General features: G+C 29.0%; 1 long non-coding RNA gene across 2 annotated transcripts in view; it reads left to right on the top strand.

Moving 5' to 3' along the window:
* Nucleotides 1-15,297, top strand: part of LOC143020648 (uncharacterized) — a 171,189-nt gene that overhangs the window by 40,770 nt on the left and 115,122 nt on the right. Inside the window, exon 6 of one of the 2 annotated variants that reach the window (XR_012965912.1) lies at nucleotides 12,478-13,217. The exons of the other annotated variant lie outside the window; for it this stretch is intronic. This is a non-coding gene — a long non-coding RNA (uncharacterized LOC143020648). Of the gene's footprint in view, nucleotides 1-12,477; nucleotides 13,218-15,297 lie in introns of those variants that run through there. 2 annotated transcript variants of the gene reach the window in all.

The raw sequence follows: 15,297 nt of genomic DNA, 5'->3' as shown, positions 1-15,297 counted from the left end.
TGGAAGGGGGAAAAAGCCTTGGTATATGTATGTGATAGTTTTGAACTATTGTGATAGTTTTGAACTATTTTGTTAGTTTTGAACTATTTTGTTAGTTTTGAACTATTTTGTTAGTTTTGAACTATTTTGTTAGTTTTGAACTATTTTGTTAGTTTTGAACTATTTTGTTTTGAATTATTTTGATAGTTTGAACTATTTTGATAGTTTGAACTATTTTGATAGTTTGAACTATTTTGATAGTTTTGAACTATTCTGATAGTTTTGAACTATTTTGATAGTTTTGAACTATTTTGATAGTTTTGAACTATTTTGATAGTTTTGAACTGTTGATAGTTTTGAACTTTTGATAGTTTTGAACTATTTTGATAGTTTTGAACTATTTTGATAGTTTTGAACTATTTTGATCTGTGAACTATTTTGATAGTTTTAATTATTCTGTTAGTTTGTAACTGATTTTTTTGAGTTGTGAATCTTTGAGTTGTGATTTTTAGTATTAATTTTTGAAGTGATTTTTTTAAGTTGAATTTTTTTAAGTTGTGATTTTTTTAAGTTGTGATTTTTTTAAGTTGTGATTTTTTTAAGTTGTGATTTTTTTAAGTTGTGATTTTTTTAAGTTGTGATTTTTTTAAGTTGAGATTTTTTTTAAGTTGTGATTTTTTAAGTTCTGATTTTTTAAGTTGAGATTTTTTTAAGTCGTGATTTTTTTAAGTCGTGATTTTTTTAAGTTGTGATTTTAACTATATAGCTTTGAACTATATAGCTTTGAACTATATAGCTTTGAACTATATAGCTTTGAACTATATAGCTTTGAACTATATAGCTTTGAACTATATAGCTTTGAACTATATAGCTTTGAACTATATAGCTTTGAACTATATAGCTTTGAACTATATAGCTTTGAACTATATAGCTTTGAACTATATAGCTTTGAACTATATAGCTTTGAACTATATAGCTTTGAACTGTATAGCTTTGAACTGTATAGCTTTGAATTGTATAATTTTGAACTATATAGCTTTGAACTATATAGCTTTGAACTAAATAGCTTTGAACTTTATAGTTTAAATCTTTTATTATATAATATTTATTATTTTTATTTATACTATATTAAATTATTTATTATATGGTTTTTAATTGTTAGTATAGTTTTTAACTATAATAGTGTTTAACTGTTTTTATAGTTGATTATTATAGTTTATAACTAAAGTTTGATTGTTTTATAGTTTATAACTATTTCTCATAGGTTTTAAATATTATTATACTTCTAACTATAGTTTAACTTTTTATAGGTTAAACTATTTTGATAGTTTAAACTGGATAGTTTTAACTATTTAGATAGTTTTAACTATTTAGATAGTTTTAACTATTTAGATAGTTTTAACTATTTAGATAGTTTTAACTATTTAGATAGTTTTAACTATTTTGGTAGTTTTAACTATTTTGGTAGTTTTAACTATTTTGGTAGTTTTAACTATTTTGGTAGTTTTAACTATTTTGGTAGTTTTAACTATATTGGTAGTTTTAACTATATTGGTAGTTTAAACTATTTTGATAGTTTTTAACTATGAAAGTTTTTAATTATACTGTTAGTTTTTAACTGATATTTGTGAGTTGTGATTTTTTAGTTATTTTTTTTTAGTTGTGATTATTTTAAGTTTATTTTTTAAGTTGATATTTTAAGTGTTTTTATGAGTTGTGATTTTTTTGAGTTGTGATTTTTTTTAAGTTGTGATTTTTGAAGTTAATGTTTTAAGTGATTTTTTTAAGTTGTGATTTTTTAAGTTGTTATTTTTGAAGTTAATATTGTAAGTGATTTTTTTGAGTTGTGATTTTTTAAGTTGATTTTAACTATATAGCTTTGAACTATATAGCTTTGAACTATATAGCTTTGAACTATATAGCTTTGAACTATATAGCATTGAACTATATAGCTTTGAACTATATAGCTTTGAACTATATAGCTTTGAACTATATAGCTTTGAACTATATAGCTTTGAACTATATAGCTTTGAACTATATAGCTTTGAATTGTATAATTTTGAACTATATTATTTTGAACTATATAATTTTGAACTAAATAGCTTTGAACTTTATAGTTTAAATCTTTTATTATATAATTATTATTTTTATTTATACTATATTAAATTATTTATTATATGGTTTTTAATTGTTAGTATAGTTTTTAACTATAATAGTGTTTAACTGTTTTTATAGTTGATTATTATATTTTATAACTAAGGTTTGATTGCTTTATAGTTTATAACTTTCTCATAGGTTTTAAATATTTTTATACTTCTAACTATAGTTTAACTTTTTATAGGTTAAACGATTTTGATAGTTTAAACTGGATAGTTTTAACTATTTAGATAGGTTTAACTATTTAGATAGTTTAACTATTTAGATATTTTTAACTTGATATTTTTAACTATTTTGATAGTTTTAATTATTTTTGTAGTTTTAACTATTTTTTGTAGTTTTAACTATTTTTGTAGTTCTAACTATATTGGTAGTTCAAATTATTTTGATAGTTTTTAACTATGAAAGTTTTTAATTATTCTGTTAGTTTTTAACTGATTTTTTTGAGTTGTGATTTTTTAGTTATTTTTTTTTCTTAGTTGTGATTTTTTTAATTTTAATTTTTAAGTTAATATTTTAAGTGATTTTTTGAGTGATTTTTTTAAGTTGTGATTTTTGTTGTGATTTTTGAAGTTAATATTTTAAGTGATTTTTTGAGTTATTTTTTTAAGTTGTGATTTTTGAAGTTAATATTTTAAGTGATATCTTTAAGTTGTGATTTCTTTAAATTGAGTTTTTAACTAGTTTTTAACTATAGTTTTTAACTATATAGTTTTTAACTATATAGCTTTGAATTATGTAGCTTTGAACTATATAGCTTTGAACTTTATAGTTTTATTATTTTATAGTATATTTTATTATATTTTATTATTTCTTTATTTCTTACTTGTGATAGTTTTAACTATTTGATAGTTTTAACTATTTTGATAGTTTTAACTATTTGATAGTTTTAACTATTTTGATAGTTTTAACTATTTTGATACTTTTAACTATTTTGATAGTTTTAACTATTTTGATAGTTTTAACTATTTTGATAGTTTTAACTATTTTGATAGTTTTAACTATTTTGATAGTTTTAACTATTTTGATAGTTTTGAACTATTTTGATAGTTTTGAACTATTTTGATAGTTTTGAACTATTTTGATAGTTTTGAACTATTTTGATAGTTTTGAACTATTTTGATAGTTTTGAACTATTTTGATAGTTTTGAACTATTTTCATATTGTTGAACTAATTTCATATTGTTGAACTATTTTGATAGTTTTGAACTATTTTGATAGTTTTGAACTATTTTGATAGTTTTGAACTATTTTGATAGTTTTGAACTATTTTGATAGTTTTGAACTATTTTGATAGTTTTGAACTATTGATAGTTTTGAACTTTTCATAGTTTTGAACTATTTTGATAGTTTTGAACTATTTTGATAGTTTTGAACCATTTTGATAGTTTTGAACCATTTTGATAGTTTTGAACCATTTTGATAGTTTTGAACCATTTTGATAGTTTTGAACCATTTTGATAGTTTTGAACCATTTTGATAGTTGTGAACCATTTTGATAGTTGTGAACCATTTTGATAGTTGTGAACCATTTTGATAGTTTTGAACCATTTTGATAGTTTTGAACCATTTTGATAGTTTTGAACCATTTTGATAGTTTTGAACCATTTTGATAGTTTTGAACCATTTTGATAGTTTTGAACCATTTTGATAGTTTTGAACCATTTTGATAGTTTTGAACCATTTTGATAGTTTTGAACCATTTTGATAGTTTTGAACCATTTTGATAGTTTTGAACCATTTTGATAGTTTTGAACCATTTTGATAGTTTTGAACTATTTTGATAGTTTTGAACCATTTTGATAGTTTTGAACCATTTTGATAGTTTTGAACTTTTGATAGTTTTGAACTTTTGATAGTTTTGAACTTTTGATAGTTTTGAACTATTGTGATAGTTTTGAACTATTGTGATAGTTTTGAACTATTGTGATAGTTTTGAACTATTGTGATAGTTTTGAACTATTGTGATAGTTTTGAACTATTGTGATAGTTTTGAACTATTGTGATAGTTTTGAACTATTGTGATAGTTTTGAACTATTGTGATAGTTTTGAACTATTGTGATAGTTTTGAACTATTGTGATAGTTTTGAACTATTGTGATAGTTTTGAACTATTGTGATAGTTTTGAACTATTGTGATAGTTTTGAACTATTGTGATAGTTTTGAACTATTGTGATAGTTTTGAACTATTGTGATAGTTTTGAACTATTGTGATAGTTTTGAACTATTGTGATAGTTTTGAACTATTGTGATAGTTTTGAACTATTGTGATAGTTTTGAACTATTGTGATAGTTTTGAACTATTGTGATAGTTTTGAACTATTGTGATAGTTTTGAACTATTGTGATAGTTTTGAACTATTGTGATAGTTTTGAACTATTGTGATAGTTTTGAACTATTGTGATAGTTTTGAACTATTGTGATAGTTTTGAACTATTGTGATAGTTTTGAACTATTGTGATAGTTTTGAACTATTGTGATAGTTTTGAACTATTGTGATAGTTTTGAACTTGTGATAGTTTTGAACTTGTGATAGTTTTGAACTATTGTGATAGTTTTGAACTATTGTGATAGTTTTGAACTATTGTGATAGTTTTGAACTATTGTGATAGTTTTGAACTATTGTGATAGTTTTGAACTATTGTGATAGTTTTGAACTATTGTGATAGTTTTGAACTATTGTGATAGTTTTGAACTATTGTGATAGTTTTGAACTATTGTGATAGTTTTGAACTATTGTGATAGTTTTGAACTATTGTGATAGTTTTGAACTATTGTGATAGTTTTGAACTATTGTGATAGTTTTGAACTATTGTGATAGTTTTGAACTATTGTGATAGTTTTGAAATATGTGATAGTTTTGAACTATTGTGATAGTTTTGAACTATTGATATAGTTTAGAACTATTGAGATATTTGAGAACTATTGTTATATTTTAGATCTATTGATAGAGTTGAACTATTGTGATAGTTTTGAACTATTGTGATAGTTTTGAACTATTGTAGTTTTGAACTATTGTGATAGTTTTGAACTATTGTGATAGTTTTGAACTATTGTGATAGTTTTGAACTATTGTGATAGTTTTGAACTATTGTGATAGTTTTGAACTATTGTGATAGTTTTGAACTATTGTGATAGTTTTGAACTATTGTGATAGTGTTGAACTATTTGATAGTTTTGAACTATGTGATTGTTTTGAATGATTGTTAGTTTTGAACTATTTGATAGTTTTGAACTATTTGATAGTTTTGAACTATTTGATAGTTTTGAACTATTTGATAGTTTTGAACTATTTGATAGTTTTGAACTATTTGATAGTTTTGAACTATTTGATAGTTTTGAACCATTTTGATAGTTTTGAACTATTTTGATAGTTTTGAACTATTTTGATAGTTTTGAACTATTTGATAGTTTTGAACTATTTGATAGTTTTGAACTATTTGATAGTTTCCAACTATTTGATAGTTTCCAACTATTTGATAGTTTCCAACTATTTGATAGTTTCCAACTATTTGATAGTTTCCAACTATTTGATAGTTTCCAACTATTTGATAGTTTCCAACTATTTGATAGTTTCCAACTATTTGATAGTTTTTAAATATTTTGATAGTTTTTAACAATTTTTATAGTTTTGAAAAATTGTGATAGTTTTTCACTATTTTTATAGTTTTGAACTATTTTGATAGTTTTTAACTATTTTGATAGTTTGACTATTTTGATAGTTTGACTATTTTGATAGTTTGACTGTTTTGATGGTTTGACTGTTTTGATGGTTTGACTGTTTTGATGGTTTGACTGTTTTGATGGTTTGACTGTTTTGATGGTTTTGATCTATTGTGATGGTTTTGATCTATTGTTATGGTTTTGATCTATTGTGATGGTTTTGATCTATTGTGATGGTTTTGAACTATTTTTATAATTTTGAACTTTTTATAATTTTGAACTATTTTTATAGTTTTGAACTATTTTTATAGTTTTGAACTATTTTTATAGTTTTGAACTATTTTTATAGTTTTGAACTATTTTTATAGTTTTGAACTATTTTTATAGTTTTGAACTTTTTATAGTTTTGAACTATTTTATATGTGAACTATTTTATATGTGAACTATGTTGATAGTTTTGAACTATTTTGATATTTTTGAACTAATTTGATAGTTTTGAACTATTTTGATAGTTTTGAACTATATTGATAGTTTTGAACTATTTTGATAGTTTTGAACTATTCTGGTAGTTTTGAACTATTTTGATAGGCTTGAACTATTTTGATAGGTTTAACCAATATGATAGTTTTAAACAATATGATAGTTTTAACCAATATGATAGTTTTAACCAATATGATAGTTTTAACTAATATGATAGTTTTAACTAATATGATAGTTTTAACTAATATGATAGTTTTAACCAATATGATAGTTTTAACCAATATGATAGTTTTTATTTATTCTGTTAGTTTTTAACTGATTTTTTTGAGTTGTGATTCTTTTTTGTAGTAATTTTTTTAAGTTGTTTTTTTAACTTTATAGCTTTGAACTATATATATTTGAACTATATAGCTCTGAAATATATAGCTGTGAACTATATAGCTTTGAACTATATAGCTTTGAACTATACAATTTTGAACTATAGCTTTGAACTATATAGCTTTGAACTTTATAGTATATTATTATATTATATTTTATTATTTTTATATAAATTATCATTATACTATAAAGTATTTATTATATGGTTTTTAATTGTTATTATAGTTTTTAACTAATAGTTTTCCACTGTTTTTATAGTTTATAATAGTTTGTAACTATAGTTTATGATTGTTTTATAGTTTATAACTATTTCACATAGGTTTTAAGTATGTTTATACTTCTAACTATAGTTTAACTTTTTATAATTTAAACTACATTGAGAGTTTAAACTATTTTGAGTTAAAACTATTTTGAGTTTTAATTATGATAGTTTTAATTGTTTTGATAGTTTTCACTATTTTGATATTTAACTTTTGATATTTTTAACTTTTTTGATATTTTTAACTGTTTTGATAGCTTAACTGAAAGTTTTTAATTACTGTTAGTTTTTAACTGATTTTTTTAAGTTGTGATTTTTTTTTTGTTGTTGATTTTTTTAAGTTGTGGTTTTTCGAGCGTTGTGGTTTTTTAAGCGTTGTGGTTTTTTTAAGCGTTGTGGTTTTTTTAAGCGTTGTGGTTATTTTAAGTGTTGTGGTTTTTTAAGTTGTGATTTTTTAAGTATTGTGATAGTTTTTAACTCTAGTTTTAACTATATAGCCTTTAACTATTTATATACATTTTATAAATATTTTCATTATTTTTATATCTTATTTATATTATATTATATCTTATTTATATTATATAGACATTTGGGAATGGATGCGAAGAGGAGACTGTATGAAGGAGTGATTGTGCCAACAGCACTGTATGGGGCAGAAACGTGGAACATAAGAGAAGAAGAGAGAAGGAGTTTGAATGTGTTTGAGATGAGGTGTCTGAGAAGTATGGTGGGGGTTACTAGGCTGGATAGAGTGGGAAATGAGGAGGTGAGGAGGAGAACAGGGGTGAAAAAGGATTTGGGATATAGGGTTGATGAAAGAATATTAGGATGGTTTGGACACATGGAAAGAATGAGTGAAGAAAGACTAGTAAAAGAGGTATGGAAGGCAGATGTGGAGGGAGTGAACATGAGGGGACGTCCTAGGATGAGGTGGATGGATGGGGTGAAGGGGGCTTTGGGGAAGAGGGGAATGTCTGTTGAGGAAGGAAGGGAGAGGACGGAAGACAGAGGTGAGTGGAGAATGGTTGTATATGGATGATGTTGTGACTGCATGAGGAGGAATGGGCGGGGGGGGGGTGGGGGGTGGGGTAGTATGTGTGAGTAAATTTTGACGCAGCCTGAAGGGATTTCTCCCCGTCCTCTCCTTATATGCAAAGGGGGACGGAGAGAGGGGGTCGCCGATTAAATGAAGCGGCCTTGCTGTGGATGTACTGTGTCTTGCGACACTGCTTCTGACCCAGGGCGGTGGGCGGGGTGCAGGGATGACCCGTCATCCAGGAGGTGCTCAGATGAGAGGAAGGGTGGGAGGGGTGTGGAGTGTATTTGGGGATGAAATGGGTGGGAGTGTTTTTATGCCTTTCCCTTTTTGGCTACCTCCCTTGGAAGGGGGAAAAAGCCTTGGTATATGTATGTATGTATATTATATAATAAAATTATTGTTATAAGGCTTTTGATTATTATTATAATTTTATCTATAATAGTTTTTAACGTTAGTTTATGATTATAGTTTAAACTATTTCTGTGCTGCTTCCATCCAGGTTATTTGAAATATTCCCCTTCTGTCCATCTCTGCATCCACTCCATCTATCCATCTCATTTGAGGTCTCTGGGTCTTGTTCCAGGCATTCTACCCATCATAACTGGTTTTGGCATTCTATGGTCCTCCATACGCGCCACATGCCCATCCATCTCAATTTTGGTCTACGTATAACATGTTATTTTCTCTTGTTTAGTTATTTCCCATAGCTCATTATTGTGTTGCCCTCTCCACCTATTCTCATTTTCATCCAAAACTGGTCCAGTAATTCGCCTCAATATTGTATTCTCGAACACCAGTAGTCTTTGTTCCATTTGTTTTGTTAAGCTCCATGTCTCTGGCATATAAAACTAGGTTGTAGGATTGTATTGTAGATTCTTAATTTTGTATTTCTTGATGTGCTTTTCTTCTTTAATAATGATACAAGGCTAAAATAACATCTGTTTCTATTTGTTACTGTCGCACCTAGATATCTGAAACTCTCTACCTCCTCTATTCTCTTGTCTTTGAAAAACACATCCTATACGTTGCTCTCCTCTCTGCTGATACACATTGGTTTCATGGAAATTTATTTGCAGCCCAACTCTCTCTGCTGTCTCTCTTAGTGGGGTGATTGGATCTTTGAAATCATCTCAACTCTGGGCAATTAGGTCCACATCATAGGCAAATGTTAGATTATTGACTTTAATGTTGTCCAGTTTACATCGACCTCTATTTATCATTGTCCTAGTTATTTTCTCCATCACCAAGTTAAACAGCAAAGAAGATAACACACATCCTTGCCTCAAGCCATTCTCGATTTCGAAACATTCCGAATATCTTCCATCAACCCTTGCCACTGATTTTGTGTTTGTAAGACACTTATATTAAAGGTATTATCTTGTCCGGTATTCCAAATTCCTTTAGTATGCCCCATACACTGTATATACTGCCGTACGCTTGCTTGAAATCGATAAACAAATGGTATTGCATGGTATTCTACTCCCATGCTTTCTGTTACTTGTTTTAATGTGAAAATATGGTCAATCGTTGACTTTCCACTCCTAAATCCACACTGATAATCTCCTATTCCACACTGTGTATACCTTCAATCTGGTATATAGTACCTACTCTAGCAAGGATCTTATATCCAGTCTGTAACAGTGTAATGCCCCTGTAATTTATACATTGGTTTTTATTTCCTTTCTTATGTATTGGTGTTATCACTCCTTCATTCCATGATGATGGTATTCTTTCCTTTCTCCATACTAGCTGTATTAATTGTGTCCATTTTCTTTCTGAAGCTTGACCTAATTTTAAGAGTTGTACTGCTGGGATGTTATCTTTTCCTGGAGCTTTTTTACTATTTAAAACTGTGATGCATTTTCTCATTTCCTCCAGCGATGGTTCCTCCAGGTAATAATCCTCTGGTCCTTGTATATTTTTACTAATCAAGGGATTTTCAGGTTCAGGTCTATTTAAGAGTTCCCTAAAATATTCTTCCCATGGTTCCATGACCTCTTTCTCATGAATCAAAATTTCACCATTTTTATCTTTTATCATCTTTGTTCTTGGTTGATATCCCTTCCTAAGTTTCCTTACCCCTTCATACTGTTCCATAACCTTGCCTTCTTTAGCATCCTGATCTATTCTATCTAGCTCTTTGTTTATCTGTTGCCTTTTCTTTTTTCTAATTATTCGTCTAGCTTCTCTCGTCTTCTTTTGCAATATTCTTGTTAGTTGTCCATCAGTCGTATTCATCAACCATTTGGCTTTCGCTAGTTTTCTTTCTTCAACTATTTTTTTTTTCCATTTATTATCATTATTTTAACTTTAGTTTTTAAATATTTTTAGTTAATTATTATTATTATGGTTTATAAATATTACTAGTTTATATTATAGTTTATAACTTTTTTATAGTTAAGTATTTTTATAGTTTTAACTATTTATAGTTTTAACTATTTTTATAGTTTTAACCAATTATATAGTTTAAACTATTTATATAGTTTAAACTATTCTGATAGTTTTGAACTGTTGTGATAGTTTTGAACTGTTGTGATAGTTTTGAACTGTTGTGATAGTTTTGAACTGTTGTGATAGTTTTGAACCATTGTGATAGTTTTGAACCATTGTGATAGTTTGGAACCGTTGTGATAGTTTGGAACCGTTGTGATAGTTTGGAACCGTTGTGATAGTTTGGAACCGTTGTGATAGTTTGGAACCGTTGTGATAGTTTGGAACTGTTGTGATAGTTTGGAACTGTTGTGATAGTTTGGAACTGTTGTGATAGTTTGGAACTATTGTGATTGTTTTTAACAATTGAATAGATTTTAACTTGTGATAGTTGTGATAGTTTTTAACTTGTGATAGTTTTTGTGATAGTTTTAACTGTTATAGTATTTAACTTACAGCTTTTAAATATATAGTTTTTAACTATATAGCTTTTAACTATAGTTTTATTATTTTATATATTTATTACTTTATATTTTATTATCTATAATATTAAATCATATGTTTATTAATTATTACAGTTTTTAACTAAATAGTTTTTAAATGTTTTATAGTTAATTATTATTATAGTTTATAACTATTTCTATAGTTTATGATATAGTTTATAATTATTTTTTTTATAGTTAAGTATTTTTATAGGTTTGACTATTTAGTTTTAAGTGTTTTTATAGTTTTAACTATAAAGGTTTCAGACTTTAACTATAAAGGTTTGAGACTTTATGAGCAGGGGGCTTTCAGAATTCAGGAGCTGGGGGAGGGTTTTCAAACTTCAGGAGCGGAGGGAGGTATTTCAGACTTGAGGAGCTGGGGGAGGGTTTTCAAACTTCAGGAGTGGAGGGAGGTATTTCAGACTTGAGGAGCTGGGGGAGGGGTTTTAGACTTCAGGAGCGGGGGAGGGGTTTCAGACTTAAGGAGTTAGGAGGTTCAGATTGCAGGAGTCTTGGGTTGAGAATTGAGTGGGGCATTTCGTACTTCGGGAGCGGTGGGGGTTTCAGATTTAAGGAGTTTTTTTAATACATCGGGGGGGGGGGGGTTAAGACTTCAGCAGGTTGGGGGGCTCAGACTTTAGGAGCGGGGCGGGGGGGGGGCTTCAGATATAAGGAGCGGGGTTTTTGGACTTGAGGAGTTTGGTTTTTCCGACATCAGGAGCGTTTTTTTTTTTTTTTTTTTTTTTTTATCTAACCAGACTTAGGAGTGGGGGGGGGGGTAGTGTTTCCAGACTTCATAAGCGGGGGAGTTTCAGACTTCAGGAGCAGTGGTGGGTTTCATTTTTAAGGAGCAGGTCTTTTGCAGACCAGGAATGGGGGGTTCAGAGTGAAGATCCCCCCCCGGCCCCAATACTTCAGGGAGGGGGGCTTTAGACTTAGGCAGCAGTGCTTTTCAGACTTCAGGAGCGGGGGGAGGCGTTTCAGACTTCAGGAGCGGGGTGTGTGTGTTCAGACTTCAGGAGCGGTCCCCCCCCCCCCAAGACTTTAGGAGTGGGGTGGGTGTTCCCAGACTTCAGGAACGACTACCAAACATTAGGGAGATTTTCAGACTTTCAGGACGAATTTAAGACTATAGGAACGGTTTTGTAGACTTAAGGACCTTTTTTTATTTTTGTGACAAGGTAGAGTTCGGGACAAGCTAGACTATTGTAAAGTTATATAACATCTTTAAAAGATAAACAGGTCAAAATATGCCGGTTGATACTCCCCCCCCAATACCCTGGAAGCTGGGAATTGACGGCTGCTTTCCTCTTATCCCTCTACTTTCTGCTTGTGACATGGAAACAGTCGTACACCAAAACAATGCAGACTGGACCAAAGTTCCTTCTTCCAGATACCTGTTGGAGAGAGAGAGCCCAGGGACAGACTGTTGTTGTTGTTGGGGATGTAGATAGGTTTTCGACCAACTAAACTCGAGGCAATAGTTACTACTCCATCGTGTATGACGCCTTAGAACGGCAAATGACCAGGAAGTTTTTTTAATCTCTCAATGTGTTTAGAACCCATTTTCTATTTTGTCCTAATTTATTTGTTTCCATCCTGCCAGGTTACTCGAAGCAATTTAACCTGCGGCCGGTGACAGACGCTGACGAATAGTGTAGTGGCAAAACAGACTACACGAATCGCGCCTGCCTGCCTGCCTGCCTGCCTGTCTACTTGATCCCATGGAAACTGGCTTAAGGGGATCGTCCATCAGAAAATAATAATAATAACAAAAAATAAATAAATAAAAATATTTTCTCTAAAAGTGTTGCTCATTAGCTATCTCGTGACCGAGTATGAATGTTGTAACTTGATTTTTACTATATAAACAAAATATAATACAGTACCCCCTACCTTACTGTGGCTGTATCGTGTGCACTGTGTACTGCATATCCCGCTTTCTGTTGTTACATATATTTGCTAACAAAAGAAGGTGCGTATTTTGCGCAATATTTTGCTTTTGTATGATAAAGAATAGCATACGATATGGCAACAGAGCCCTGACTGCTTAGCGTACCGTCGTACAGTATGTGAACGCGACTTGTAGCCTGTCTTTCAAGTGAGACGTACTATTTTCTAGAGTTGAATTCTGTGCTAAAGTTGCAGTTGTGAATAACCAGTGCTGCCCTAAAACAGCTTAGGATGGCAGATAAAGATCGTCTGTCGCCAAAGATGCATCGATCTTGCCAAGAAAAGGAAAAGTGCCCGCTTGGATCCTGAGCAATGAACCCTGGTGGATACTAATTGGATTCATCATGTAAACCTGTAATTAATCAAAAGCTGGCAATAAAGAGTAGGGAGGTGCCTATGATATCCTTTCAACACCATAACATCCTAAATATGAATGGGGACCAGTAGCCATGAACAAAAAAAATTGACGCTCATTCCTGAAAAACTTGATTTTTGGACATTTAACTTGATTCATATTCAAAACTTCTAATTTTCAACTGCAAATCCTTTTCGGATTCAGCATTTGGAAGCAGAATTATGTCCTGTCAAGGACTATTAGGATTTTTTTTTTTTTTTCTTTTTCCGTTATTTTTACCCCCATCCACTTTGGATTATTTCTCGTGACTGACTGATCAGAATATAATAATTTTGCATCTGTTTCTTCATGTACCTTAGCCCATTATAAAGACAAAAATTAATCTGCGTACAGTCAAAGGTCTTATCGTAATTTTTTATTATTTTTTTTATTCCCTAAAAAAAATATATATATATATAAATATATCTATATATAAGCATAAATGACGTGAAAAACTGGTATCTTCTCTGAGACAAGACAGTTACTAGCAAAAAAAACCGAGACTCGTCCCAAACCAAAGTTGGATTTTCTGGAACCCATCGAGGAAAGGGTTAGACACCGGTGTCGTTCTCCAATACGAATAATAAATAATGTGGGAATAAAATGACTGATTCTGGTTACAAAGTCTTGCAATTTGTCCCCAATTAACATCACAATCATTGGAAACATGTATATATAACTAATACAGAAAAGAAAATTACCCTCGTCTCCAAATACAAGATCACACTATTATGCAAATAATAAACGACAGGAGTGGTGAAGGATATAACGATGATGGGAAAATATTGTACATATTTGATAACAGTTTCATATGTGCAAGAGTGGAAATGATGGCTGGAACTACTTGTGGACAAAGTCAAAATAGTAAGCTAATAAATGACATGCCTCAAAGCATATTTGGTAAAGCAGTATTTGAATACTACGTGAACAGGCAACAGAATTGCATAAGAGTATATACACACATTATATATATATATATATATATATATATATATTTAAGATAAGGGTAAATGAATAAAAGTATATTTTGCATACTAGTTTGACTTTTTATATGTATATACACCTACGGATTTTTTCCAATTCCACGAGTACTTCAACCCATTATTTCAAAACTTAACACCTACTTATGCAATCAATTTGAAATGAAACCACCTCTTAATTTCATAGCGTTATCTAATTGTCGTATATATTTTACCATGTTATATTTTGTGGTTTAAATATTAATTATTGTAAGTTTCGTTTGATCAAAAAGATAAGAGAAAACGAATTTAAGGGTAACGTTAGAAAAAAAAAATGTATATATATATATATATATATATGAGATAATGGTAACTAAATGTATTTTTTTGCATACTAGTTATGTACATCTATATATATGTCTATATATGAGAATGGTAACTAAATTTATTTTTTGCATACTAGTTTGACTTCTTTTATATATATATCTACATAGAGACTTTTTTTTATTATATATATATATAAACATGTAAAGATTTTTTTTTTTACAGTATTAACCCATTATGGCCAAACTTAACACCTACACACGCTTATGCAATTATTTTCAAATGAAACATTTTCTCTTAATTTCATAGCATTATCTAATCGTCATATATATTGTCCCATCTCGTCATTACATCATTTTATGGTTTTATAATCTTATACAATTTATGTTTCGTTTGATCAAAAACACAAGAGAAAACGAAAACAGGGATAACTTTAGAAAAGAAAATATATTTCTAAAATATACGTTAATATATATACGATATATATTGATAAATAGATAGTCTTTTTTGCATACTAGTTTGATATATATATATATATATATATATATATATACATATATATATATATAATTTTACATACGTATATATATACGATATATTGTTAAATAAAATTGTTTCTTTTTTGCATAACTAGTTTGAGTTGTGTAATATATATATCATATTGATAAAGGTATTTTTTTGCATACATAGTTTGACTTTATATATATTATATAAGTGTATACACACTTTTTTTTTTTTGTTTTTTTAAGTCCACGGAGTACTTCATACTCATTATTTCAAAACTTAACACCTACAC

Source organism: Oratosquilla oratoria, chromosome 40 (genome assembly GCF_046742065.1).
Source record: "Oratosquilla oratoria isolate Oo_2021 chromosome 40, ASM4674206v1, whole genome shotgun sequence".
Lineage (NCBI taxonomy): Eukaryota > Metazoa > Arthropoda > Malacostraca > Stomatopoda > Squillidae > Oratosquilla > Oratosquilla oratoria.
Note: the sequence above shows the minus strand (reverse complement) of the source record. Positions and strands in the feature narration are given on the sequence as shown.